Genomic DNA, 27,627 nt, shown 5'->3' with positions numbered 1-27,627 from the left:
CTAAACAGGCTCCTGCCTCAGGACGGACCCGTGATGTCCCACCAACCGCTCACCTCCAGGCTGCCCTGCTGGGCCTTATACACCACCTGGGGGCTCTCCTGCAGAATGCTGCCGTACAGCTCCCGGAAGTGGGCCATGTTGGGCTTCACGATATTCAACACTTTTGCCTTATCCTCTCCAACCACCATCCGAAAGTCACCTGGTTAAAACAAGCACAAAACCAGTTTTGCACGCAACTCAAGAGTCTGCCCTGTGGACTGCGGGCCCCCAAGTGACCTGTGAACCGCAGCCCCCCAGCGGACACTGCACCAGGTCAGCCTGGCAGGGTCTCTCACTCGAAACACTGGCTTTTTCACCTTCAAGACGCGAACACAGCAGCCCAGATTAAATGCAGCACTTTCACAGCATCATCTTTCAGGATTTGAAATAGCTCAACTGGAATTCCATCGCCTCCACTAGCTTTGTTCGTCGTGATGCTTTCTAAGGCCCACTTGACTTCACATTCCAGGGTGTCTGGCTCTAGGTTGAGTGATCACACCATCATGACAAAGCCCTTTAGCCAGTTAAAATATACCACAGTAAAGAAGGCAGTCACCCTGAGAGTTAATATGCACTTGTTTTTCCAATGCAGAAGCTTCTCTATTTATAAACTTTCATCTTGTTAACAAAACTCTGCCTGTGACCAATTAGAGACGGGGGTTGTGTGTATCTCGTCCTTAGTGCTGCTCACTCAGCTTGGCCCTGCCTGCTGTGTTTGTATGAGGGCTTTTTAGGTGCTCTGCGAATATGAATAACCTTATTACATTTGATAAGGGCGAAGTTTACATTTAGGATAAACTTTAAAGCTGACATAACTTTTAAAAGTTGCAGGTGGTGAACTGCTGATCTAGAGAAGCAAGAGGCAACGAGGCCTCCTCCTGGGGACAGAAACGCTGATGGCTACCCTCCCAAGAAGCTCATTCCACCCACGACTACTCCACACCTGGCCAGGGCCGTCTTGGCGTCCTCCGTCCAGCCCGTCAGCACCAGCCTGCTATCCAGCGGGCTGGAACCACCGCAGGCCCTACAGCCAGTCACCCTTGGACAAGCCCCGACCACTGGCATGTCAGCACAGCACCGCACAGGCAGGGCCGGCAGCTCCTGGGTCAGGGAGCAGCCCAGCCTACGTGCATGCCCAGAAGACAGACCCGCCCCAACAGGAGGGCCCATGAGGCCCATACAGGGGGCACCCCAGAGCAGGGAGTCCTGGTGAGCGAGGGGGCGCGCTGCTGGGCCCACAGGGAAGCTTCGACATGCCACTCCTCCAAGACTGGGAGAACAACCAGCAGCACCCTGATGCCACACTATCAGTCAGGCAGCCGATCTGAGAAGACATCTGCATGACTGTGCTCACTGCAGCACTGTTCCCGTTTGCCAAGACAGGTAAACAGCCTAAGCGCCCGCTGACAGATGAATGGACAAAGATGGGGTACATACACACATACAGAAAGGAATAGCAGCCATAAACGAAGGATGAAATGCTGCCATTTGCAACAATATACCTAGACCTAGAGGAGGGCGTGATCACTCGCCTAGAGCCAGACATCTAGCCAGACCGGAGTGCGATGTCCAGTGGGCCTTAGGAAGCATCACTATGAACAAAGCTAATGGAGCTGATGGAATTCCAGTTGAGCTATTTCAAATCCTAAAAGATGATGCTGTGAAAGTGCTGCACTCAATATGCCAGCAAATTTGAAAGCTCAGCAGTGGCCACAGGACTGGAAAGGGTCAGTTTTCATTCCAATCCCAAAGAAAGGCAATGCCAAAGAATGCTCAAACTACCGCACAATTGTACTCATCTCACATGCTAGTAAAGTAATGCTCAAAATTCTCCAAGCCAGGCTTCAACAGTACGTGAACCGTGAACTTCCAGATGTTCAAGCTGGATTTAGAAAAGGCAGAGGAACCAGAGATCAAATTGCCAACACCTGTTGGATCATCGAAAAAGCAAGAGTTCCAGAAAAACATCTACTTCTGCTTTATTGACTACACCAAAGCCTAGTCAAAGCTATGGTTTTTCCAGTAGTCATGTATGGATGTGAGAGCTGGACTATAAAGAAAGCTGAGTGCCAAAGAATTGATGCTTTTGAACCGTGATGTTGGAGAAGATTCTTGAGAGTCCCTTGGGCAGCAAGGAGATCCAACCAGTCCATCCTAAAGGAAATCAGTCCTGAATATTCTTTGGAAGGACTGATGCTGAAGCTGAAACTCCAATAATTTGGCCACCTGATGTGAAGAACTGACTCATTTGAAAAGACCCTGATGCTGGGAAAGATTGAAGGTGGGAGGAGAAGGGGATGACACAGGATGAGATGGCTGGCTGACATCACCAACTCGATGGAGGTGATTTTGAGTGACTGATGAAGCCTCATCTCTGGAGAATGAGCCCCAAGCCCCAGACCCAGAGGCCAGGAGGTGAAGCTCGCTGAGGATCTGGGTCACTGTCCAACCTCATCTGCCCACACGGCCGTCCCCTCAGGTGGGCACTGCCGCCTCCCCACATGGCAGGAAGGGACAGGGACACCAGGACGACGAAACAGGCCTGAGGTCTCCGAGGAACCCAGTGAACACCCTCCACACACACGACTGTTCACTGAAGCACGATTTACAACACTGAAATCCTGGCAGCAACCAAATGTCCCTCAGCAGGGGAACGGTGCGCCCACACCGACCACAGACTGGGGCGTGCCCACTAAGAGTTACAGGAGCCACACACTGAGATGGAAAATGAGCGCAGAATAATGTGCAGCTGAGAGACCAGGACACAGAAGTACCAGAAGGAAACAGCTTTGGAAAAAAAAAAAAAAAAAAAAAATATATATATATATATATACACAAGAAGGACTATTTTTAAATGGTTCAGTTCAGTTCAGTCGCTCAGACGTGACCGACTCTTTGCGACCCCATGAATCGCAGCACACCAGGCCTCCCTGTCCATCACCATCTCCTGGAGTTCACTCAGATTCACGTCCATAGAGTCCGTGATGCCATCCAGCCATCTCATCATCGGTCGTCCCCTTCTCCTCCTGCCCCCAATCCCTCCCAGCATCAGAGTCTTTTCCAATGAGTCAACTCTTCGCATGAGATGGCCAAAGTACTGGAGTTTCAGCTTTAGCATCATTCCTTCCAAAGAAATCCCAGGGCTGATCTCCTTCAGAATGGACTGGCTGGATCTCCTTGCCGTCCGAGGGACGCTCAAGAGTCTTCTCCAACACCACAGTTCAAAAGCATCAATTCTTAGGCGCTCACCCTTCTTCACAGTCCAACTCTCACATCCATACATGACTACTGCAAAAACCATAGCCTTGACTAGACGGACCTTAGTTGGCAAAGTAATGTCTCTGCTTTTGAATATACTATCTAGGTTGGTCATAACTTTTCTTCCAAGGAGTAAGCGTCTTTTAATTTCATGGCTGCAGTCACCATCTGCAGTGATTTTGGAGCCCCCCAAAATAAAGTCTGACACTGTTTCCACCGTTTCCCCATCTATTTCTCATGAAGTGATGGGACCGGATGCCCTGATCTTCGTTTTCTGAATGTTGAGCTTTAAGCCAACTTTTTCACTCTCCTCTTTCACTTTCATCAAGAGGCTTTTTAGCTCCTCTTCACTTTCTGCCATAAGGGTGGTGTCATCTGCATTTCTGATGTTATTGATATTTCTCCAGGCAATCTTGATTCCAGCTTGTGTTTCTTCCAGTCCAGCGTTTCTCATGATGTACTCTGCACAGAAGTTAAATAAGCAGGGTGACAATATACAGCCTTGACGTACTCCTTTTCCTATTTGGAACCAGTCTGTTGTTCCATGTCCAGTTCTAGCTGTTGCTTCCTGACCTGCATACAGATTTCTCAAGAGGCAGGTTAGGTGGTCTGGTATTCCCATCTCTCTCAGAATCTTACACAGTTTATTGTGATCCACACAGTCAAAGGCTTTGGCATAGTCAATAAAGCAGAAATAGATGTTATTCTGGAACTCTCTTGCTTTTTCCATGATCCAGCAGATGTTGGCAATTTGATCTCTGGTTCCTCTGCCTTTTCTAAAACCAGCTTGAACATCAGGAAGTTCACAGTTCGCGAATTGCTGAAGCCTGGCTTGGAGAATTTTGAGCATTACTTTACTAGCATGTGAGATGAGTACAATTGTGCGGTAGTTTGAGCATTCTTTGGCATTGCCTTTCTTTGGGATTGGAGTGAAAACTGACCTTTTCCAGTCCTGTGGCCACTGCTGAGTTTTCCAAATTTGCTGGCATATTGAGTGCAGCGCTTTCACAGCATCATCTTTCAGGATTTGAAATAGCTCAACTGGAATTCCATCACCTCCACTAGCTTTGTTCTTAGTGATGCTTTCTAAGGCCCACTTGACTTCACATTCCAAGATGTCTGGCTCTAGATTAGTGATCACATCATCATGACTATCTGGGTCACGAAGATCTTTTTTGTATAGTTCTTCTGTGTATTCTTGCCACCTCTTCTTAATTTCTGCTTCTGTTAGGTCCATGCCATTTCTGTCCTTTATTGAGCCCATCTTTGCATGAAATGTTCCCTTGGTATCTCTAATTTTCTTGAAGAGATCTCTAGTCTTTCCCATTCTGTTGTTTTCCTCGATTTCTTTGCACTGATCACTGAAGAAGGCTTTCTTATCTCTTCTTGCTATTCTTTGGAACTCTGCATTCAGATGCGTATATCTTTCCTTTTCTCCTTTGCTTTTCGCTTCTCTTCTTTTCTCAGCTATTTGTAAGACCTCCCCAGACAGCCTTTCTTTTCCATGGGGATGGTCTTGATCCCTGTCTCCTGTGCAATATCACGAACCTCATTCCATAGTTCATCAGGCACTCTATCCATCAGATCTAGGCCCTTAAATCTATTTCTCACTTCCACTGTATAATCATAATGTTTGCTCTAATAAGAGACACATTTACTGCGGGCTCTTCAAAGGCACGTGCTCCGCATCTGCTGTCTCGTTTAAGGCTGCCAAGCCTGACAAGGAAGGTGCTGATTATCCTCAATCTCACGGATGATGTCAAGACGCGTCAAGCTGCCTAATGCCTGGCCACCTCTCAGGATCAGGGCAGCAACATTTCAGGTGCTAACTTCACTTCCCTCTGTAATTCACCCCTGTAATTTCCCCCCTTTCCCTCACTTCTATAATGCTGGCTCACTACCTCTAGCGTTCTGAAGTAAGTTCACGGATGCACAGACATGCTGTCCCAGCAAATGTGAATGGAGAGGCAGTTGGGTTGACTTTCAATTGTGTATATACCCTCATGCTTTCATGCAGAGCCTATAAATGTTTGCTACTTCTCCCTGAAGGGATGAAATGTCATCAAACTCTGAGTCTCACACAGCTGGCTCAGAACTGAAGGATCAGTCTGCACCACTGTCGAGTTCTAAATATTTATGCCACCTCCTCACCTCCTGTACATTTAACAAACAAAAGCTCTTACATTTTAGACGGTAACTTTCTGAGAGAGGGAGTATATTTCACCAAACTGTAAAGGCAAATGATCCAAACCCTCCCCAAACAACAACTGCCGGTCACGATGAAAGGAGCTGGGAAATATTACGGACTTTCTGCAAACAAGGAGCAAAGCACATTTGTCCCTGTGACCCCGGCTCCTCACCCGCTGCCTGGTACATGAAGGCAGATCCATAAATGTCTGCTGAATTAGATTTCTCCAACTGCTGTGCAGCTGAACCAGCTCAGCCATGGGGAACAGGAAGCAAATGGGCTTATCACCCGCTGCTTCAGAACAAAATGAATAATATTTTGGGCACTGCATGAACCACTATCTAATCCTAAGAATCAATTTTTCTTACCTCCGCAGATATGCTCACAAGAAAACACAGGGATTGAGGGAAAACTGACTGCTGACTTGTATTTTATGGGAGTTTAACTCTTAACTGCCCAAGCCAGAGAACAGCCTGTCTAATGCAATGGCTAGACAAAAGGGTAATCTCTCCTTGACCTGAAGTAAGACAAATTCAGAGGCTTGTAGTCCATTTGGAGCTGACCTGCTCTGTGATTCCAGCACATCCTCCACAGTCAGGGACCTTATTAGGAACATAAGGGTATGAGTGGAAAGGCCCTGCTCTCAGGTCAGCCATGTCCCTGGGTGGCTGGGGGTGAGTTACTCAACCTTTCTCAATCAGCTTCCTTCTCTGCAACAGTCACACTAACCTCATAAGACTGCCTTTAGGTTTCAGTGATTAAGGTATCAGAGGATGCTCTGTCCACAGTGAGGCAGACATTACTGCTGTCATGATGTGTATATGGGAGGGGCAGGGCAGAGGGTGCAGGAAGCCCTGGGTTTCCATGACACTGGCAGGCTAACTTTCCCTCTTAGACGACCTGTCATACTCCTGTCATCTCAGTTCAATAAATAGCTGGGTGGCTTCTAAGTGCCAGGAGCTGGGTTGGACTCAGGGCATACAAAGATACAGACTCTGCCTCAAGCAGCCACTGACATGAAAACGGCATTTCAGAGCAGGTTACTGCCCGGGACTCCTGACGTGGAAGTGGTCAGGAACAGGAGCTCAAACTGGAAGCTGATAAATGTATGCAACGTAATTTTCATTTTAAACTGGGGCGGGTTTTTTTGAGATATAATTCACATACCATATAATTCTTATGTAAAGCACATAATTGTTTTTTAAGCATATTTACAGGGTTAAGCAACCATCTAACTTTAGACCATTTCACCCTCCCTAAAAGAAACCCTCTACCGTCAGCAGTCACTTGCCCTCCCTGCTTTCGTCCTCAGCCCCAGGCAGAGACTAATCCACTTTTTTTCTCTACAGATTTTCCTGTTCTGGACACTTTGTATGAGTGAAAAGTGAAGTCGCTCAGTCATGTCCAACTCTTTGTGACCTCGTGGACTGTAGCCTACCAGGCTCCTCCGACCATGGGATTCTCCAGGCAAGAATACTAAGGTGGGTTGCCATTTCGTTCTTCAGGGAATCTTCCCGACCCAGGGATCACACCCCAGTCTCCCGCATTGGAGGCAGACGCTTTAACCTCTGAGCCACCAGTGGAACTGCACAATACGGGGTCTCTTATGATCAGCATCTTTTCAAGTTCACCATGTTGGAGCACCTATCAGTACTTATTCTTGTTTGTGGCTAAGTGATATTCCATTGGGTATATGTACCGCAGTTATATATCTATCTCTCAGTTAGCAGGCATTTGGGTTGTTTTTACTTTTGGGGCCATTTTTTTTTTTTTAATCAGTAACACTGCTATAAACAGCTGTGTATGAGTTTTTGTGTGGATATATATTTTCATTTCTCTTGGGTAGATACCCGGGAGTAGAATTGTTGGGTCACACAGTTGCTTTAATATTTTGAGGAACTGCCAAACTGTTTTTTCCAAAGTGGCTACATTATTCACATTCCTTCACCAACGTATGCAGGTCGGTTTCTCCGCAGCTTCATCAACACCTGTTCTCATCTATATTTTGATTATAGGCTTTGCGAGTGAATTGGGGTCTAATGACAAATGGTGCTGAGCACCTTATCATGTGCTTATTTGCTATCTGTACACTTTCTTTGAAAAAAAAAAAGTCTATGCAAATCCTTTGCCCATTTCTATATTGGGCTATTTGTCTTTTTACAGTGTTCTAAGAATTCTTCATATATTCCAGATACTAGTTACTTATCAGATAAATGATTTGCAAGTATTTCTTTCCATTTCATTGGCTGCCTTTTCACTTTCTTGACAATTTTTTTTTGCAGCACAGAAGTTTAATTTTTATATGGTCCCATTGATCTATTTCTTCTTTTGTTGCTTTTGGTATATATTTAAGAAAACACTGTATAACTCAAACTGACTCTTCTAAAAGTCTCACGGTTTTAGCTCTTACATCCATGATCTGTGTGTGTGTGCTCAGTCACGCAGTCATGTCTGACTCTTTGCAGCCCCAGAGGCTATAGCCCGCCAGGCTACTGTGCCCATGGAATTTTCCAGGCAAGAGTACTGGAGTGTGGTGCCATCTCCTGCTCCAGGGGGCCTTCCCGACCCAGGATTGAACCCGTCTCTTGCATCTCCTGCACTGGCAGGGGGATTCTTTACCACATCCATGATCTATTCTGAGTTAATTTTGCGTAGGGTGTGTTAGGGGTCCAACTTCATTCTTCTGCATGTGGAAAAAATAATTATTATTTCAACAAAGATGACTAAGGCAGTATTTCTAGGAGGTAGCCTAACACACCATTCAGAATACATCCTCAAAAATGTCTCCATGGCTGCAGAAACTATATCATCACTAAACTAACTCACACATGGAAGAGAATGAGGTAAGAACAAATAGCTGATGCACTGGTGCTATACATTTGAATCATATGTAAATTTTTCTCTTGCACACTTTAGAGAACACAAAATAGAGAGGTGTAGGAAGCATCAGGTTTACAATACTGATTCAGGAAGGAACCAGTACCACAACCATCCATCCATCCACCCATTCCCTAAGTGTTTACTGAGCGCCTAGTATCTGTCAGGTACCACTATAATCGCTGAAGGAGAGTGAACAACGCAAGAAAATAGGTCGGCCTTCTGCATCCTAGCGGTGGAACAAAGACCAGAGACAAGAAACCCAACAAATAAACAGTACCTCAGAAGGTGGAAAGTGTAAAGAAGGAAACACAAGCAGAGGGAGATGGCCAGGAATGGGGAGGGGACCCAAGAGGCCCTATAGTGCCTACCACAGTCCCCGGTGTGAGCCAGGCAGGGCACACTCTGCAGGACAGGGAAGGGGAGGAGCGAGGATCCTGGACCAGAGTGCCTGTGTTCATCCGCACGCTGGACTAGAAGCTGCAGGGCCCAGCACGAGCTCACTCCTGCTCTGGCCTTCGGGATCTTCAAACACAGTGCAATATGGAGCGGCAGTACAGCGGGTTCATGAGTTTCCAGGATTAGATGAGTTAACACGTGTAAAGCACTTAGAACACTACCAGCCACACAGTAAGAAACCCAGAGACGTTAGACTCGGTTGCTGATTGAAACCCATTCAGGAGCACGGCATGCTCAGAAACCAGCTAGTGACCGAGTAAAGAAGCGTTCCGAGCGAAGCTTCAGCAAGCGCTCAGGCTTGCCAAGCCTGCAGAAATCTGTTTCCAAATGACTGCGAGAGTCACTCCCAACATGCACGTCACCCAGGCACACTGCTGGCGAGGGCACGGAGGTGTGACTGTCATGGAAGAAATCGCAGGCGCTCTGGCCCCAGAGGAAACGTCTCTCTACTGGCTTTCACCAGGATCCAGAAATGGGGATGTCCACTCGCATGTAGAGGGCTGGCACTCATTCCTAATTTTTTTTCTCTAAGAATCACTCAGCTCACACCTCCTCACTGCTTTGTCTTGTTCCTAGAAGTAGCTGAGCCTGCATTCAGACAGTTTGGCAACGAAAGAAACCATTCTCTCTCTTGCACACGTCAGCAGTTGAAGGGGTTTTTCGTTCCTCAAGGACGGTGAAGGACCAAGTGCCTCTACCTGACTTAAGTCCTCTGCTAACTGTGAACATGCAAGCAGTTTAGTGGTCAGTATATCAGACGACATAATCCCAGTTTGGCGAACGTGTCCAAGGAAGTTAGTGTCCCCCTTTGCTCTCTTCCCTACCAAACAGATTTGGCAGACGTGAGCCACAGTCATGTCATCAGTAAGACAACGGCAGATGAGAGCAGCCTGAGTGTCCACCAGCCACTGAAGCACTGGGGGATCAGGGTGTCTCGGCCTGAGGCAGACCTCTGCAGCCAGCAACGACACACAGGAACAGTGATAAATGAGGAAAGGGGTCATTTTCTGAGTGCCAACCATCAGTGAGCTGTGATGCTGGGGCTTTTATACATATTATCTCATGGAAAATCTTTTTATGAAATAGTTACTTCCCCTTTACAAAGGAGAAAACGGGCTCGGAAAGGTTCCAGCACCTCCACGAGGCTAGTGTTCAAACTCAGGTCTGACTGCAGCCTCGCCTTTCTGTCTACAGCAAGTGGCTGTGTTGTGTGTGTGTTAGTCGCTCAGTCGTGTCTGACTCCTTGTGACCCCAAGGACTGTAGCCTGACAGGCTCCTCTGCCCATGGGGATTCTCCAGGCAAGAACACTGGAGTGGGCTGCCATGCCCTCCTCCAGGGGATCTTCCCAAAACAGGGATCAAACCCAGGTCTCCCACACGCAGGCAGATTCTTTACCGTCTGAGCCACCAGGGAAGCCCTATGTTAACACAAGCAAACATGGATCTAGAATAATGCAGGACAACACTTACTGAGCATTTACGATGTGCCAGGCACATGTGATTTAATTTACATGTATGATTTAATTTCATCCGTATAAAAACTCCTTTAGAGAGAAAGAAACTGAGTCACAGGGAGATAAGAAACCTGCCCCAAGACAGAAGGTTAATTAAGGTTAAAGCTGAGGTGAACCCCGGAATCTGACTGCAGAGCCCCAGCTTATAAACTCTGCACTAATGCTGCCTTCCATGAAGTGATATAATGATTAAAAAAAGCAAAGTACTAAATAGAATGGGCTTCCTGGGTGGCTCAGTGGTAAAGAATCCACCTGCCAATGCATACGTGGGTTCCATCCCTGGGTCAGGAAGATCCCCTGGAGAAGGAAATGGAACCCGCTCCGGTATTCTTGCCTGGGAAATCCCATGGACAGAGGAGCCTGGTGGGCTACAGTCCATGGTCTCGCAGAAGAGCTGTACACGACTTAGCGACTAAACGGAACACCCAGCTGAGCAGCTGTTTTCATGTGAGGCTGTTGTGGTCCTGAGGCCCTGCCTGAGCGCTCATCGCCGTCCAGACTGGCTGCGCTCTGTCCATCTACCCACACATGCGGAGCGGCCTGCCATGCACCACAGGGCGGGGGGGTTTCTGGAGGCGACCCAACACCGGCCCGGTCCCAACCGTCCTCCCTGCAGGCCCCTCTGCCTGGTCAGCTCTCCCAGGGCTCTCCTCATGGATGCTCAGACGCTGGTGCTCAGGTCCCATCTCAGGAGAGGCTGTCTCTGGTTGCACCAAAGTGACGCCTGCCCCCTCCCCTGTTCTGTGCTGCCCCGTGTCTGCCGTCTGGCTTTTCAACTGCAGAGAAAGCCGCTCGAGGGCCGGGACCGTGCCTGCCTTACCCCCAGAGCTTAGAAGGGCGTCCAGCAGAGGGAACTCTCGTGATTAGGTGCTGAGGGAAAAAACATTCTCATTCTCAGTCTTTCTCCCTCCTGCACACTGCTGGCAAAATTATCTTTCCACAACCACAAATCCTGGCCCTACCTGCAATGCCAGAAAACCTCTGTGGCTCTTAGTTGTCAAATTCCCATCTGCTCACTTTGTCTTCAACACCCTGCCCGGGTCTAACCTCTTCTCCAAAACACCAGAGAGGCAGTGAATTTCAGTGGTTAAGAATGAGGGCTAACATGGAACTCTGTCAATGTTATGGGACCGCCTGGGTGGGAGGGGAGTTTGGGGGAGGATGGAAACATGTATATCGTTGAGTTGCTCTGCTGTTCACCTGAAACTATTGCAGCATGTTAATCAGCTATATACCAACACAAAATAAAAAGTCAAAAAAAGAGCGTGGACCAAAATTCCAGCTCTAGCACCGACTAATCTATGAGATAACTGACCTGAGACAGATCTGGGCCTTGGTTTTCTCATCTGTTAAATGGTGCGATAATATAGCACCCTATCAAAGGGTTGTGTGTGAGGATGAAATGAGTTATTAGATCAAGTCATTCCTGACATACGACACAGAATGTGACTTTCTCCTGCCACCAGCATGGGCCTCCGTCACATCCATCTGCTCCTCCCTCCCTGAATGGGACACGCACTTACACACCCCTGCCTTTTCCACCTGGGCTGTTTTGAAGTCTGCCATGGACTCACTATGACTACATATGTTTGTTATAATGTGAAGCTCCTTAGAGCAGACATCGCATCCTTAATTCTTTATAAGGTATGGGACGCTGATTCACTTGATAAATGTTAAACCAGGGATCATCACCTAAAACTAGTCATTAGTTTGTCCTTTCACAAGAGTGTGAAGGGTGGCCCTTTAAAAGTTCATTTGGTTTCCTTTTCTGTTTACTTAAATGCTGACTTCTAAGAATAACTGAAGGATTAGAGGGCTTTCTCCTCCCCAGTTCTGCAGGCTCCCATCTCCCACCCACTCCTTTCTCACCATCACTTATAATGATAATGCCATGAATAATGACCCTGGGGTGGTTAAAGTGATCCTCAAATACTACACAGAACACAGGGACTATTATTATTACTGCTAGTAATACTGACGGATCTTGCCTCCACCAGCAATTACTGGCAGGGACTTGTCCAGTGACACGGAGACAACTGTTTTCTCCGTGTCCCCCAGACTCTACCAGGAAGAAACGGAACTTTTCACGCTATGGACAACATATCAGCTCTCTCAACTAGAAATAAGTGGAAAATAAATGTCCAAGTTATAAATAAAAATGAGATTTGTGGGTAATTTGAAGTCTGGAATAGTCTGAGGGCTTAGGAGGTTTGGGCAGTTTCCCGAAGGGATTAGAATCTGATCAATGCAAGGACACTGGGTTTTCAGAAGCCCACGAAAAGCAGGTAGAAAAGCTGGTTTTCAACACATCACCTGGGGCAAGTCTCACATCTACAGAAGACACCTGCCTGCAGGGCCTAGATCCTTCCCCACCTGCACCATCCCAGTCTAGTCCCATCATATCACAGGCTGGTTAACCATTAATGACACTGTTTCTGGCTTACCAACAACCATCATATATCATGCTGTTTCAATAGGGAAATATATTCCCAATCTAAACAATTTACTTACTGAATACTTTTTGGAAAAGGTCTCACTCACAAGGTAGGGACTACACAGAGTGGGAATCAGTCCCCTCTGGGGAGGATTTGAGGAAGATCAAAGCAGTCATTCCTAAAGGAAATCAGTCCTGAATATTCATTGGAAGGACTGATGCTGAAGCTGAAACTTCAATACTTTGACCACCTTATGCGAAGAACTGACTCACTAGAGAAGACTCTGATGCTGGGAAAGATTGAAGGTGGGAGGAGAAGGGGACGACAGAGGATGATATGGTTGGATGGTATCACCCACTCGATGGACATGAGTTTGAGTAAGCTCCAGGAGTTGGTGATGGACAAGGAGGCCTAGTGTGCTCCAGCCCATGGGGTTGCAAAGAATTGGACATGACTGAGTGACTGAACTGAACTGAACTGGGGAGGATTTGCAAAGCACTGTGTTCTAAGTGTTGTAGGAAAAAGAAGCCAACCTCTTTGAAATGAGTAATGTGGGCTACTTGGCCAAAGTCTCAGACCCAAGGCTGGTTCAGTTCAGTTCAGTTCAGTTCAGTCGCTCAGTCGTGTCTCTTTGTGACCCCATGAATCGCAGCACACCAGGCCTCCCTGTCCATCACCAACTCCCAGAGTTCACTCAGACTCATGTCCATCGAGTCAGTGATGCCATCCAGCCATCTCATCCTCTGTCATCCTCTTCTTCTCCTGCCCCCAATCCCTCCCAGCATCAGAGTCTTTTCCAATGAGTCAACTCTTCACATGAGGTGGCTAAAGTACTGGAGTTTCAGCTTTAGCATCATTCCTTCTAAAGAAATCCTAGGACTGATCTCGTTCAGAATGGACTGGTTGGATCTCCTTGCAGTCCAAGGGACTCTCAAGAGTCTTCTCCAACACCACAGTTCAAAAGCATCAATTCTTTGGCGCTCAGCCTTCTTCACAGTCCAACTCTTACATCCATACATGACCACTGGAAAAACCATAGCCTTGACTAGACGGACCTTAGTCGGCAAAGTAATGTCTCTGCTTTTGAATATGCTATCTAAGCAATGACAAATAGAAAGGAAACAAGGAGGCGAGATGAGAAATGGAAGCAACCAGAGGCTGAGGGGCTGGGGTCAGACACAGCAGGGTGTGAGACCTGGCTCTGGGGAGCAACCCACTTGTCGGTCGGCTCTTCCCCAACATCCCTGGGCCGGCTCGTAGACACTGTCCCCTGCCTCGGAGGGCCTTCCTGAACCACCCACTGAGAAACAGCCTCGCCCTCAGCCTGCAGTGTTCCCTCTCCCCGCGGCACTCACCGCTGTCGGAAACTGCCTGCTGCTCCTTTACTGTCAGTCTCTCCCTAGAAGAACAGGACCTCCCCGAGGAGTTGCACTCGTATCTCGCGTGCGAGCACACACCCGGCCTAGTGCAGTGTGTGGCACAGGGAGACACAGGACGCACGCACGTCTGCTGAGCAGACACGGTGGCACTATGAGGATCCGTGATGGAATAAAGGGGTAAGTGCTCCATCCACCTACCTACGCATCTACCCACCCACCCACGTACCGACCTACGGATGATGGAACAGCATCGCTATACAGCAGCTGTTAATGAATATTCTAGAAGAAGCAGAACAGAGGATGATTCTGCTATCAATCAGCAAGTGTTTACTGAACAACTGGAGAAACCAGGAGCATACGACATGGTCCTTTCAGGCGGTGGAACAAAAGTCAGCTCAAGATTGACAGCAGCTTGAATGCTTACTTAAACTCTGTAAATAAATGTCTTCAGTCAATGTTTGGAATTTATAGAGAACTCCTAGAGTCATGACATTAAAAGAGCTTGCTCCTTGGAAGGAAAGCTATGACAAACCTAGACAGTGTAAAAAGCAGAGACATCACTTTGTTGACAAAGGTCCATCTAGTCAAGGCTATGGTTTTTCCAGTAGTCATGTATGGATGAGAGAATTGGACCATAAAGAAGGCTGAGCACTGAAGAATTGATGCTTTTGAACTGTGGTGTTGCAGAAGATGCTTGAGAGTCCCTTAGACTGCAAGGAGATCCAACCAGTCCATCCTAAAGGAAATCAACCCTGAATATTCACTGGAAGAACTGATGCTGAAGATGAAGCTCCAATACTTTGAGCACCTGATGCAAAGAGCGACTCACTGGAAAAGACCCTGTTGCTGGGAAAGACTGAGGGCAGGAGGGGAAGGGGGCGACAGAGGATGAGATGGTTGGATGGCATCACTGACTCAATGGGCATGAGTCTGAGCAAGCTCTGGGAGATGGTGAAGGACAGGGGAGCCTGGCGTGCTGCGGTCCATGGGGTCGCAAAGGGTTGGCCACGCCTGAGCGACTGAGCAGCAGCAGTCTGCAGTCCGCCTGACACTAAGCCGATGCTGATGACGTGCTCAGAGCAGAGGACGACTCTGCATCTTCTCCCACAGAGTCGACCGAAGGTTCAGGTCTACATCTCCTCACAGGGGAGCGGGGTCAGGGAGGCGCCCAGACAGAGGCCCCCTCCCCACATGTTCCTCCTGGACGCAGCCCCACCATGCTGGCCCTTGGCCTTTGCTGACAGGCAGAGAGGCTGCCGTGAGATGCTGGAAGCAACCGAGACCAAGGCTATCTCACCTGCCTTCTCACCCGTGCTGCATGACAGCTGTGGTCACACACACACATTTTGGGAACAAGACTGAAGAGCGAGACCTTTCGCATCTCTGTGAGCACGGTGTCTCCATGAAATCTTCTCTGTACAGGGATTCAGAGAATGAGTCAGCTGCCTCTGCAGTGTTTTCAGCATAGACTTCTTCGATTCATACTTAAAAGTGGGTAAAGAGAATATTTAAGATAGTGGTTTTCAAACTACCACTTAAGAGACAAACTACTTTTCTGAAGATGGAGTTATACACAAATCCTTAACACGTTAAACAGATCGCTGGGGGCTCCTGGGGCCAAGGCTACAGTGAGGGGCCAGGCTCTGCCCTCTCGGCCTCCCCCTCCCCGATACCTCTGAGGAGCACAGCTGGCTTAAGGGGGAAGGAAGTTAATATTTAGATAAATAAATAGATGAATGGAGAACGAGGGAGAAAGGTTTCCTTAATATGAGGAAAGGTGGAATGGTCAAGTCACCACTTTGCACCCATCATAGTAAAGACTGTTTCCAGCAAGAATCATCAGTGGAAAGTCACCCTCGGAGGGAAAGTTTGGTAAGAAATAGGATACTGACCTCACCTTCAAATGTCTCCCCAGTTTGCTTAGACGGGAGAAAACACTGCTTATCCTCAGGGCACCAACATCACTGGTCTGCAGACTGCAAATATGTGAGCGTCATACGAGACAAAGGGAGGCTGAAGAAACATTACAAATTAAAAGATCAAAGAGATGGCATCTAAATACATTGTGCGATCCCTGACGGGATCATGTACTTGAGGGTAAAATATTAGAAAGGGCACTATTGGGACAACCGACAACATTAGAAATGAAGCTCGTCAGTTTGATAGAAGTGACGCACCGTTGCTATTTGGCGCCTGCACTGTGGTTCTGCGAGAGGATGCCCTGTTCTTAGGAAACACACACGGAAGTAATGGGCCTGAACGGGATGCGGCACGTGTGCCCGACTCCCTGACAGCTCAGAGGAACACGCATCATGCGGCATATTACGTGCAGAGAGGGAGCAGTGGTTCTCAAAGTGGGGTCCCTGGAGGAGCATCCGCATCACCAGGAACAGGAGAGAAATACAGACTTTGGGGCCCCACTCCAGACCTCCCAAATTGGCTGTCTTGTCTGTCTGACAGGCCCTCCAAGGGGTTCTGCTGTCAACTTCTGAACATCACTGATACAGAGAGGATGATAAAACAAGTGTTGTGAGTCGTTTCTGGGGAAAGGGCATGGCTTTCTGGATGATTACTGAAACTTACCTGTACTCTGAAAGTGTTTCAAAATAAAAATTAACAATAACAACAACAGAGGGTTAGCCCATGTAGAGATGTGAAAAGGAAGAGACCCTGGGGGCAAGGAGGCAGATCGCAGGGCTCCTGCAGAGGCCTTCACAGAGGTGCTGGGACCAGAGCCTCTGTTGCCAGCGAGGGGCGGGGGGTCGGGTCGCTCGGTCTTCCAGCAACAAATCTCCCCGGCAGGAAGTGCAGCATGAAACCCTCTAACCTGAGTAGGAGAGCCCGGCGATCTCTATAAACAGGTCTTCTTCAGAAAAGCTTTCAGGGAGCATGAGGAAAGCCGCAGTCACAGCACTCTTCAGGTTTTGATCCAGGGCCGAGCGGAGGGCCACATCCTCATTCATCGCCACGATCTTCACCTGGAAAAGCAGGACGTTCAGAAGAAGACTTCCTGAAGTGGGGCACTGCCCAACCTGGGTGTTACTACATGCAACGAAGCTGTCCAAAACCCTCAGCCCCGAAGATACTGCAGTGTTAGGCCAGTTGACATGAAATAGTCACTAATCTAATTCTGGAGTCTCCTGTTTTAAGCCCAAATCAGAGAACTCAGGACATAGGAAAGAAAACAAAATATTTTTCTAAATGAGGAAACCACATGAGTTTTGAAAAAGAAGTCAGTACAAAATAGAATAAATGACCTTTGGGAAGTTGAGAATTTTATTTTTTAATTTCATTGTTCTTCACTTAATTTTATGGTGGACAAAGGCATTTTACTTCTTTATTGAGAACTCATCCCTGTTCTTATCTAACCTGAGCAGGCCATGCTCTATTTTGAACTGATTTGAACCTGACTAAGGAAAAAGGAAAGAAAGCTAGCTAGAAGAAACTTCTGTCTTTGACGTTCCCCGCCCATCAGGACGCAAACTGCTCCAGTGTGTCTGACTGGGTGTAAAGGCTGCACTGCAGTCAACAGCTTGTGCTCAAGCCCTGTCTCTGCCTCTCACTGCCTCTGTGACTATGGGTACTATTCTTTACCAGTAAAATGGGGTTAATAACTGAACCAGGCTTACGAGGTTGCTGGGAAGATTCAGTGAGAGCCCGCAGCTGAACCCGCAGCTGAAGGGAGCTTCCCTACGTGTCTCCTGGTGCACAGAGCTCGCGCTTCTCTGAGCTGTGGCTTCTCACCTTTATGAGATCAGAGTCTCCTGCAGGGCTTGTTCGAACACCCATTATTAGGCCCATCCCCAGAGACTCTGACTCGGCAGGCCGGGGTACATTTCTGCCAGGTTCCCAGGTGACGCTGATGCTGCTCCAGGGGCCGCATGTGAGCACACTGCTCTAAGGCACGAGCTTAGATCCAGAACTGCCACGTTGCTCTTTGTAGCAACTGTGGCAGTGTGCACTCTCAAGGCGATTGTGGACCATCATGCTGCTTCTGACTGACTTTCTAAGCAAGCAGTGGGTCTAGAAATCCCTCCTGAGGACACTCATGTATCTGAAACGCAGCCGCCGTCTCTGAACCATTTAGTGTTGTAACCAATCTCTCCTTGTGTTCCAGAAAGTAGGGTTTAGACTGCCTTTTATTTATCAAACACAGATCATTTCTGGCAAAATTCAGACTATACATAAAAAACACAAACAGTATGACAAACTCCAAATCAAAATTGTATTAGATAGCAAGGAAAGACTGGAATGATGTACATCCCAAAGTATAGTTTCTTCTCTGTTTTTTTTAAATTAATTGTGAATAATAATATTAGAAGACTTAACTATTTCATAAATTAGGCTTAAGAACCTGACTGAAGAAAGACTGAAGGTAGGAGGAGAAGGGGAGGACAGAAGATGAGATGGTTGGATGGCATTACTGACTTGATGGACATGAGTCTGAGCAAGCTCCAAGAGTTGGTGACGGACAGGGAAGTCTGCTGTGCTGCAGTCCATGGGGTCACAAGGAGTCAGACATGACTGAGCAACTGAACTGAACTGTAAAACCTGAATTCTACCTTTTACCTTTTGTCCTTATTTTTTTTTAATGGAATATTTATAACATACAAAGCTCTTCATATGGTACATAAGCTACTTAATTCCATATTGCCTCCTCCCTCATAATTATAAGGACTTAATGGCCCTGAATTAAGCCTTGGAGCACTTGGCTGAGTCTGGAATTACCGCAAACATCTGCAGAAAGTCAAAGCAGGGAGCAGCCCAGGAGCATGGTCCAGACAGGAGAGCCATCCCTAACAAAACACTCACTCACTGGTTTTCAGAGTCGACCAGCAATGTCTAAGTTATTCCAGTTGAGGAGATCTTTGATCAAAACACTGGTGCTAATAACTCCATATTTGATAAGCTGGAAAAGAGAAGAAATGTGCATGAAAAAGAGCAAAGTGCCATATGGACCCTCGTGCAAGTGCAAAATATAAAGAACTGAATTTCCAACCAGGGCAGAAGCTTGATTTCCAAAGCCGCTCAAAAACCACCTACCTTGTAAAAACACACATCTCCGCAAAATCTTTCACAATTAGTTTCTAAGACTGGAGAAGGAAATGGCAACCCACTCCAGTGTTCTTGCCTGGAGAATCCCAGGGATGGGGGAGCCTGGTGGGCTGCCGTCTATGGGGTCACACAGAGTCGGACACGACTGAAGCGACTTAGCCGCAGCAGCAACAGCAGTTTCCAAGACCGTCTGTTGCCTACGGTATTCATGGTGCGAGGACCACAGTTTTAACTCTGGCACTTGTGGTGTCAGAGGCAGAATGGCTCTTATAGGCTGTCTGGTCTTGGTCCTCAATGGACTGGAAATATCAAGAAAAACACTGGTCCTGACAGACACGTGGCACAGTTCACGCTCCTCATGTGAGAGATAAGAAACCTGACGCTCAGAGAGAATAAACCATGTGCCCGAGGTGGCACCCGGCGGAGCAGAGCCAAACCAGGTCCTTGAATTTCAGTCTGGGCTCCAGTGTTGTTTCATCACAGAGAATGAGAAATTTTCCTCAAAGTTTTCACTGACATCCTTCACATGGTGAATTTCTTTTTCACGGCTGACTATTTCAAACGCCTCTAATTACAGTGCAACATGCAAACATAAAACCTCTTTATCGGCTCTGAACACATGCAACTATGGTCAAGCTCACTTCAGTAGTAATTTGCACAAAGCCTGAATGCAGTTGCTCCCGGTTACAAAACCCCATTTGCTTCAACAGATATCTTCAGACTCACTTCACTGAACTTCAGTATCCAAGCAGCCTTCGCAGGCTGCAAATATCTAAAAAGTAGCTAAAGAATTTCAGTTAAAAAGTACAGTCCCTTTGGCATACAGTTACACCCAAATATTTGATTACTGGAGCCTGTAACACTGTTTGAAACTACTAATTAGAGGTCGGCTCAGTATAACATTAATAATGGAGAAAGCATAGAGCTCCGAGCTCCATGACTAGCGTTGACGTGCAGGGCTGGGCTGAATGACCGCCTTCCCCCAACTCCGGCCACCACACTGCAGAGCCCTTCTTGCTGCAGGAGCCTAACAGCTGGGAGGAAGGAGCGGACAGCAACCAGAAAAGCAAACGCCTGGCGCAAAGGCGATGCAGACATCACCAACCACAGCGCTCATCCCTGCCTTGCTCAGATACGCCTGCAAAATCCTATTCAAGTCGGTACTCCAGCCTCCTGCCTAGCAGCATCAGCGTCACAGATCCTCAGGTGACTCGTCTGCCCAGGGAAGGGTGACGGCCCTGAGCTCTCGGGGGCCTGGTGCAGTGCGGGCACAGCAGTCACCCTCTGCCTGGCTGACTCTAGGAGGCCCGACTTAGCTCCCACTGGTCCTCTCACACGGGGGTCATGCCGGGTTCCTGGCCGTCCTCTTAGAGCCTGGACTCCTCATCGGAATGACTACTGGGCAGGGTCCCCACAGTCAGACAACCCTCCGCTGGGATCCGGGGTGCTCATCTGCCCTCCAACATCTGTCATCAAATTCCGCCCAACTGGTGGCACCGAGGGGTTCCTCCCACTGGGCACCACAGGCTTCCAACTACCTACGATCCCCTCTTCACTTCCAGCTTCTCCCTGGGAGTGTATGCCTCTCCGTATAAATAAGATTAATTTCCACCCTGATCCACAGTGGGTCTGCCCATCCCTCCCACTGACCAAACCAGTGGTTGTCAAAGTGTGCTCTAGACGGGCAGCATCAGCATCATTTGAAAGCTTGTTAGAAATGCAAATCCAGGGGGCAGGAGAAGGTGGGGAAAACTGAGAGAGAAGCACTGAAATATACACCATCATGTGTACAAGAGATAGCTAACGGGGAGTGGCTGTTAACACAGGGAGCTCACCTGATGCTCGGCAACAGCTCAGAGGGGTGGGATGGGGTGGGCAGTATGTTCAAGATGGAGGGGACGTATGTATACCCACGGCTAATTCATGCTGATGTATGGCAGAAACCAACACATCAGTGTAAAGCAATTATCCTCCAATTAAAAACAAATAAAGAAATAAAGAAATGCAAATCCTTGCTGCTGAGAGAGTAAACCTTAAAAGTTCTCATCACCAGAAAAAGAAAACCAACTATGTCTGGTGATGGGTGTTAACTAGACTCACTGGTTATCAGCCCACAGTAAGATCAATCATTCCGCCACACACAGCACAGTGTTACAGGACAATCACCTCTCAACGTGTGCAACAGGCAAACCCTCACACCCTGTCCCAGACCCACTGATTCAGGAACTCCGGGGGTGCGACCCACCATCTGCATGCCTGACAGGTGCTCCGGGGGCTCCTGAGGCACACTGCAACTTGAGACCAAGAGACACTTGCTGTGGTTCAGTCTCTAAGCCGTGTCCGACTCTGTGACCCCATGGACTGCAGCACATCAGGCTTCCCTGTCCTTTACTGTCTCCTGAAATTTGACTCCAGAGTCAAACTCATGTCCATCGAGTCGGTAATGCAGTCTATCCATCTCATCCTCTGCCGCCCCCTATTTTTCCCAGCCAAAAAACATCTGGCCAAAGGCAACAAATAAAACACAGTCACATTCATCACCTTCATCGGGCAAAAGTGTGAGCAGTTCCTGACGGTAAGAACACACATATTTAGCTGGGATTCTAAGAATAAAGGTTAATAGCCACCGAAGTGAAGACAGAGGCCTGAAGTCACTCACCTTCCCGTCACACATAATCACTGGTGCAGTGATTATTCTGGACAGCAGTGAGAATCCTTGGTCCCAATACTCTTTTTTTTTTTAGTCGCTCAGTCGTGTCTGACTCTTTGTGACCCCATGGACTATACAGTCCATGGAATTCTTCAGGCCAGAATACTGGCATAAGTAGCCTTTCCCTTGTCCAGGGGATCTTCTGAACCCAGGTCTCCCGCACTGCAGGAGGATTCTTAACCATCTGAGCCACAAGGGAAGCCCAAGAGTACTGAAGTGGGTAGCCTATCCCTTCTCCAGGGGATCTTCCCGACCCAGGAATAGAACTGGGGTCTCCTGCATTGCAGGCAGATTCTTTACCAGCCCAATACTTTAAGAGTAATGGTTCCAATTTTTCTTCAGGTTCTTTGAATGCCATGCGACAGGGTCTCAACTGTGAACACAAAGTTCAACATGAGATTCTAGGAGGTGAAGAAAAGAGGATTTTTAGTTTTAACTCCTAGAAAGACAGCGAGACAGAGTTGAAAGCTCTAAGACTCCACGTTGCTGTGATTAACAGCAGATTCGGGGTCAGAAACTTTAGCAAACCTCTGGAACCAGGTTGAGCTTCATTTTTGTCAACTCATGTAACAGTAATGCTGACTGAAGTAATGTTCCAGCCCTCTTTTAAATACTTTCTGTATTATACATACAGTAACTTTTTTTTATTCTCAAAACAATCCTACAAGGTAGATACCATTATTATCCCATGTCTACAAGAAAGGAAACCATGGTGCAGAGTAAGCTCCCTGCCCAAGGACACATGGTTAATGAATGACAGACACAGTCTGGCTCCAAATTCTGGGCTAGACAACTTTGCTACACTGTCTTCCATCTAAATCTAGTTAAATGTGCTCCACTTTTCTTTCAGATCAGATAACACCATGTGGACAAGCTCTATAGAGCATTATGCAAAGGGAAATAATTTATTTTAACTTCACCCATGAGCCAACCTCTCCCTGATCATCTATGACGAGCTCTGATGGGTCCTGAGACAGATGTAAAGAGCTCCAGGTCAACTGGGGGGAAAAGACAGATTATTAGCGAAAGGACTTGCTAGGGGAATTTCACTCAGAATGGGGTCACAGAGGAAGGAGGAATCTTCCTATAAGACGACACTCTTCAAGACTCTGGTAAGTCTGAGTCTTCAAGAATGCACAACAGTTAAGCAGATTTGGTGAAGTGCTAGGCAAGCCCTGAGGAAGGGGGTCGGGGGAGTCCTGTTAGATGAAAACACTCTGTGGAGGAGACGAGAGCTGGGCATGTTCTGGGTGCTGCGTCTAGGTCAGTAGGGCTGGATGGGATGCAGGTATAGAGTGGTGGGAGATGGACCAAAGAGGGAGACTGGCGGCCACGGTAAGAAATGCTCCCGCAGCAGAAAGGGAGGGCAGACAAACGGTGCACCACCAACACGGGGCTGCCTGCCAGTAACCAGGGCACCGAGGCAGGGACTCATCTGGGACAGACGCAGGTGCTGGAATCTACTTGTGAACTTGCAGGGAACGAGGGTGAGGGAAAAGGAAAGACCTTTTCTTGGAGGGAATTCCAGGTCTGCTCAAAGGAAAATCTTCACAGGAAAATGAAGAGATGAATATAGAATCAGGATGCTCTGAGTTTCCTACAAAATAGTGGTGATAGTTAAGAATCTGAATGGACATGTTTTTAAAATTTTTCATGTTAATGTATGTTGGAAAAAAATAACCCATTATAATCTATAATTTCCTGTGTGCCCCAAATGTATCATTTCTCATGTTGTCAATTTAAAGAACAGTTCAGTTCAGTTCAGTCACTCACTCGTGTCCGACTCTTTGCAACCCCATGAACTGCAGCACGCCAGGCCTCCCTGTCCATCACCAACTCCCAGAGTTCACCCAAACTCATGTGCATTGAGTCGGTGATGCCATCCAGCCATCTCATTCTCTCATCCCCTTCTTCTCCTGCCCCTAATCTCTCCCAGCATCAGGGTCTTTTCCAATGAGTCATCTCTTCGCATGAGGTAGCCAAAGTATTGGCATTTCAGGCTCAGCATCAGTCCTTCCAATGAACACCCAGGACTGATCTCCTTTAGGATGGACTGGTTGGACCTCCTTGCAGTCCAAGGGACTCTCAAGAGTATTCTCCAACACCACACTTCAAAAGTATCAATTCTTCGGCGCTCAGCTTTCTTCACAGTCCAACTCTCACATCCACACACGACTACTGGAAAAACCATAGCCTTGACTAGACGGACCTTTATTGCCAAAGTAATGTCTCTGCTTTTGAATACACTGTCTAGGTTGGTCATAACTTTCCTTCCAAGGAGTATGTGTCTTTTAATTTCATGGCTGCAATCACCATCTGCAGTGATTTTGGAGCCCCCAAAAAATAAAGTCTGACACTGTTTCCACTGTTTCCCCATCTATTTCCCATGAAGTGATGGGACCAGATGCCATGATCTTAGTTTTCTGAATGTTGAGCTTTAAGCCAACTTTTTCACTCTCCTCTTTCACTTTTATCAAGAGCCTTTTTAGTTCCTCTTCACTTTCTGCCATAAGGGTGGTGTTATCTGCATATATGAGGTTATTGATAGTTCTCCCGGCAATCTTGATTCCAGCTTGTGCTTCTTCCAGCCCAGTGTTTCTCATGATGTACTCTGCATAGAAGTTAAATAAGCAGGGTGACAATATACAGCTTTGATGTACTCCTTTTCCTATTCGTAACCAGTCTGTTATTCCATGTACTCCTTAAATTAGGGGGCTTCCCAGGTGGCTCAGTAGTAAAGAATCTGCCTGCCAATGCAGGAGACTCATAAATGAGGGTTTAATCTCTAGGTCAGGAAGATCCCCTGGAGGAAGAAATGGCCATCCACTCCAGCATTCTTGCCTGGAGAATTCCATGACCAGAGAAGCCAGCTGAGCTACAGTCCATGGAGTTGCAAAGAGCTGGAAAAGACTGAGCAACAGAGCACAATAAAATACAAAATAAGCACATTACTTAAATACTAGTATAGGTGGTAAATAGCAAATTCAAGGCACGGAGAGGGCCTCACCAGGAAGTGAACAGGCAAAGATTAACTGAAAGATTACAGCCAGGTGTCCAAAGCCAAGAGGCCCTAGTGCAGACAGCACATGACCATTTCCTTAATTAAAAAACAAAAACAAAACCAGTCCAGAACATGAGCTGCATGTACGGAAAACATCTCTATCTAGACTCTTGCTCCTTTACCTTAATTCAGCAAGAGCTCAAAAGCCTTGTCAAAGTCATTCAAAAGCCTCACTAAACAGAAAATATATGTCTGCCATCTTTGATGTCTTAAATTTTGACTCCACCTTGGAAGCAAACTTGTGTTCCCCCATTTGCAGAAAAAAAAAATCTGCAATCACAAGGAAAATTGTACCCTCACTGCTGTTATGCTCAGCCAATTCTGAAGAGTAACAATGTCTTGCCCTAAAGAGACCTGGTAAATGTCCTGGGTAGGAGCAAATATACTGCTTACCCACTAACTCTCCCTGTTAGTTGAATCAGTTCACTCACTCAGTCAAGTCCAACTCCTTGCAACCCCATGGACTGCAGCACGCCAGGTTTCCCTGCCCATCACCAACTCCTGGAGCTTGCTCAAACTCATGTCCATCGAGTCAGTGATGCCATCCAACCATCTCATCCGCTGTCGCCCCCTTCTCCTCCCGCCTTCAGTCTTTCCCAGCATCAGGGTCTTTTCCAATGAGTCAGTTCTTCACATCAGATGGCCAAAGTATTGGAGCTTCAGCTTCAGTATCAGTCCTTCCAATGAATATTCAGGATTGATTTTCTTTAGGATTGACTGGTTGGATCTCCTTGCAGTCCAAGGGACTCTCAAGAGTATTCTCCAACACCACACTTCAAAAGCATCAATTCTTCGGTGCTCAGCTTTCTTTGTAGTCCAACTCTCACATCCATATGACTACTGGAAAAACCACAGCTTTGACTAGACAGACCTTTGTTGGCAAAGTAATGTCTGTGCTTTTTAATATACTGTCTAGGCTGGTCATAGCTTTTCTTCCAAGGAGCAAGTGTCTTTTAATTTCATGGCTGCAGTCATCATCTGCAGAGATTTTGGAACCCAAGAAAATAAAGCCTGTCCCTCTTTCTATTGTTTCTCCATCAATTTGCCATGAAGTGATGGGACTGAATACTATGATCTTCCTTTTTTGAATGCTGAGTTTTAAGCCAGCTTTTCACCCTCCTCTTTCACCTTCATCAAGAGGCTCTTTAGTTCCTCTTTGCCTTCTGCCATAAGGGTGGTGTCATCTGCATATCTGAGGTTACTGATATTACTCCCGGCAATCTTGATTCCAGCTTGTGCTTCATCTGGCCTGGCATTTCACATGATGTACTCTGCACATAAGCTAAATAAGCAGGGTGACAATATACAGCCTAGACGTACTCCTTTCCCAATTTTGAATCAGTTGTTACATGTTTGATTCTGACTGTTGCCTCTTGACTTGCATACAGGTTTCAGATTTAGTTAGTGCAAGAGCAAAGTTGCTCAGTTGTGTCAGTCTTTGTGACCTGCCATGGACTCCTGCCTGTCAGGCTCCCCTGTCCATGGAACTCCCCAGGCCAGGATACTGGACTGGGTACCTGTTCCCTTCTCCAAGGGATCCCAACCCAGAGACTGAACCAAAGACTCTGGCATTGCAGGCCATTTCTTTACTGTCTGAGCCACCAGGGAAGCCCAAGAATACCGGAGGGGGAAGCCTATCCCTTTTCCAGGGGATCTCCGAGAGCCAGGAATCAAACCGGGGTCTCCTGCATTGCAGACAGATTCTTTACCAGCTGAGCGACCAGGGAAGCCCTTGCTATTTGTCACAGTCACTGCAAATGCCCTAACTCTACCGTCCGTCCATCAGCTTCCCAAAGTCAGGAGAACCAGTTTGTATTTTCTTCTACAGCCAGAGACATAACCCTCAAGCTTGGCTGCGAGACAGAATCACCTGGGACTGGGAAGTTTTTTAAATTCCTAAAGCCCGGGCTCATCCCAGACTAATTAAATCTGAATCTCTGCAACTGGAACCCAGATTATCAGTTTTTTTGTTTGTTTGTTTAAGCTTTCCAGTAAACTCGAGAACACTGAACGAGGACTTGGCCACTTTTTTTTTTTTTCGTCTTGCCCCAGCACCAGCTCTTCCCTCCACATAACTGCATCTCCTGCTCTTGGATCCAAGCGGACTCCCACGTGTCCTTCGAAGCGCAGCTCACGCTGCCGCCCTGCTAAGAGCCCTTTCGTAGGGTTTGTATCAGGACTTGGGGGATGCGCAGAGCGGCCCGGCAGCTCCAGGGCTCGGGAGGGACCGAAGGCAAAGGGACCTCCCGGGCTCACCTTCTGGTCTGAGCTGGGCCCCGCCTGGCGGTACACCCCCGAGCCGTAGGCGAAAGCCAGGCTCAGCTCCTCGGGGAAGTGAGACAGGATCTTGCGGAAGGCCACCCCCGAGCTCTGCAGCGCCTGCAGAGCCATGGGGCCGGGGTCACCCAGGGCCCCCCCGAGGACAGCGGGCGGGACCGGGAACCCGCTCGGGGTGCGAGAGGAAAGCCGGGGACTCGCCCGGACGGAAGAAGGCTGGGGCCGGGGGACGAGGTGAGGGGGGCTCGCAAGGACTCGGGGCGGCAGGTCAGTCAGACACGAAGTCTGTCAGACACGAAATCAGTCAGTCAGGCGGGAGGCAACCGGGACACAACCGAGTAGGCGACGTCCTGCCGCTCAGAAGGCCACGCGGGC

General features: G+C 47.7%; 1 pseudogene; it reads right to left on the bottom strand.

Annotated features, from left to right (window-relative positions):
* Nucleotides 1-27,627, bottom strand: LOC108638592 (annotated as a pseudogene).

The sequence above is a fragment of the Capra hircus genome, chromosome 22 (genome assembly GCF_001704415.2).
Source record: "Capra hircus breed San Clemente chromosome 22, ASM170441v1, whole genome shotgun sequence".
Taxonomy (NCBI): Eukaryota; Metazoa; Chordata; class Mammalia; order Artiodactyla; family Bovidae; genus Capra; species Capra hircus.
The sequence above is the reverse complement of the archived record's forward strand: the minus strand, read 5'-3'. Positions and strand labels throughout refer to the sequence as shown.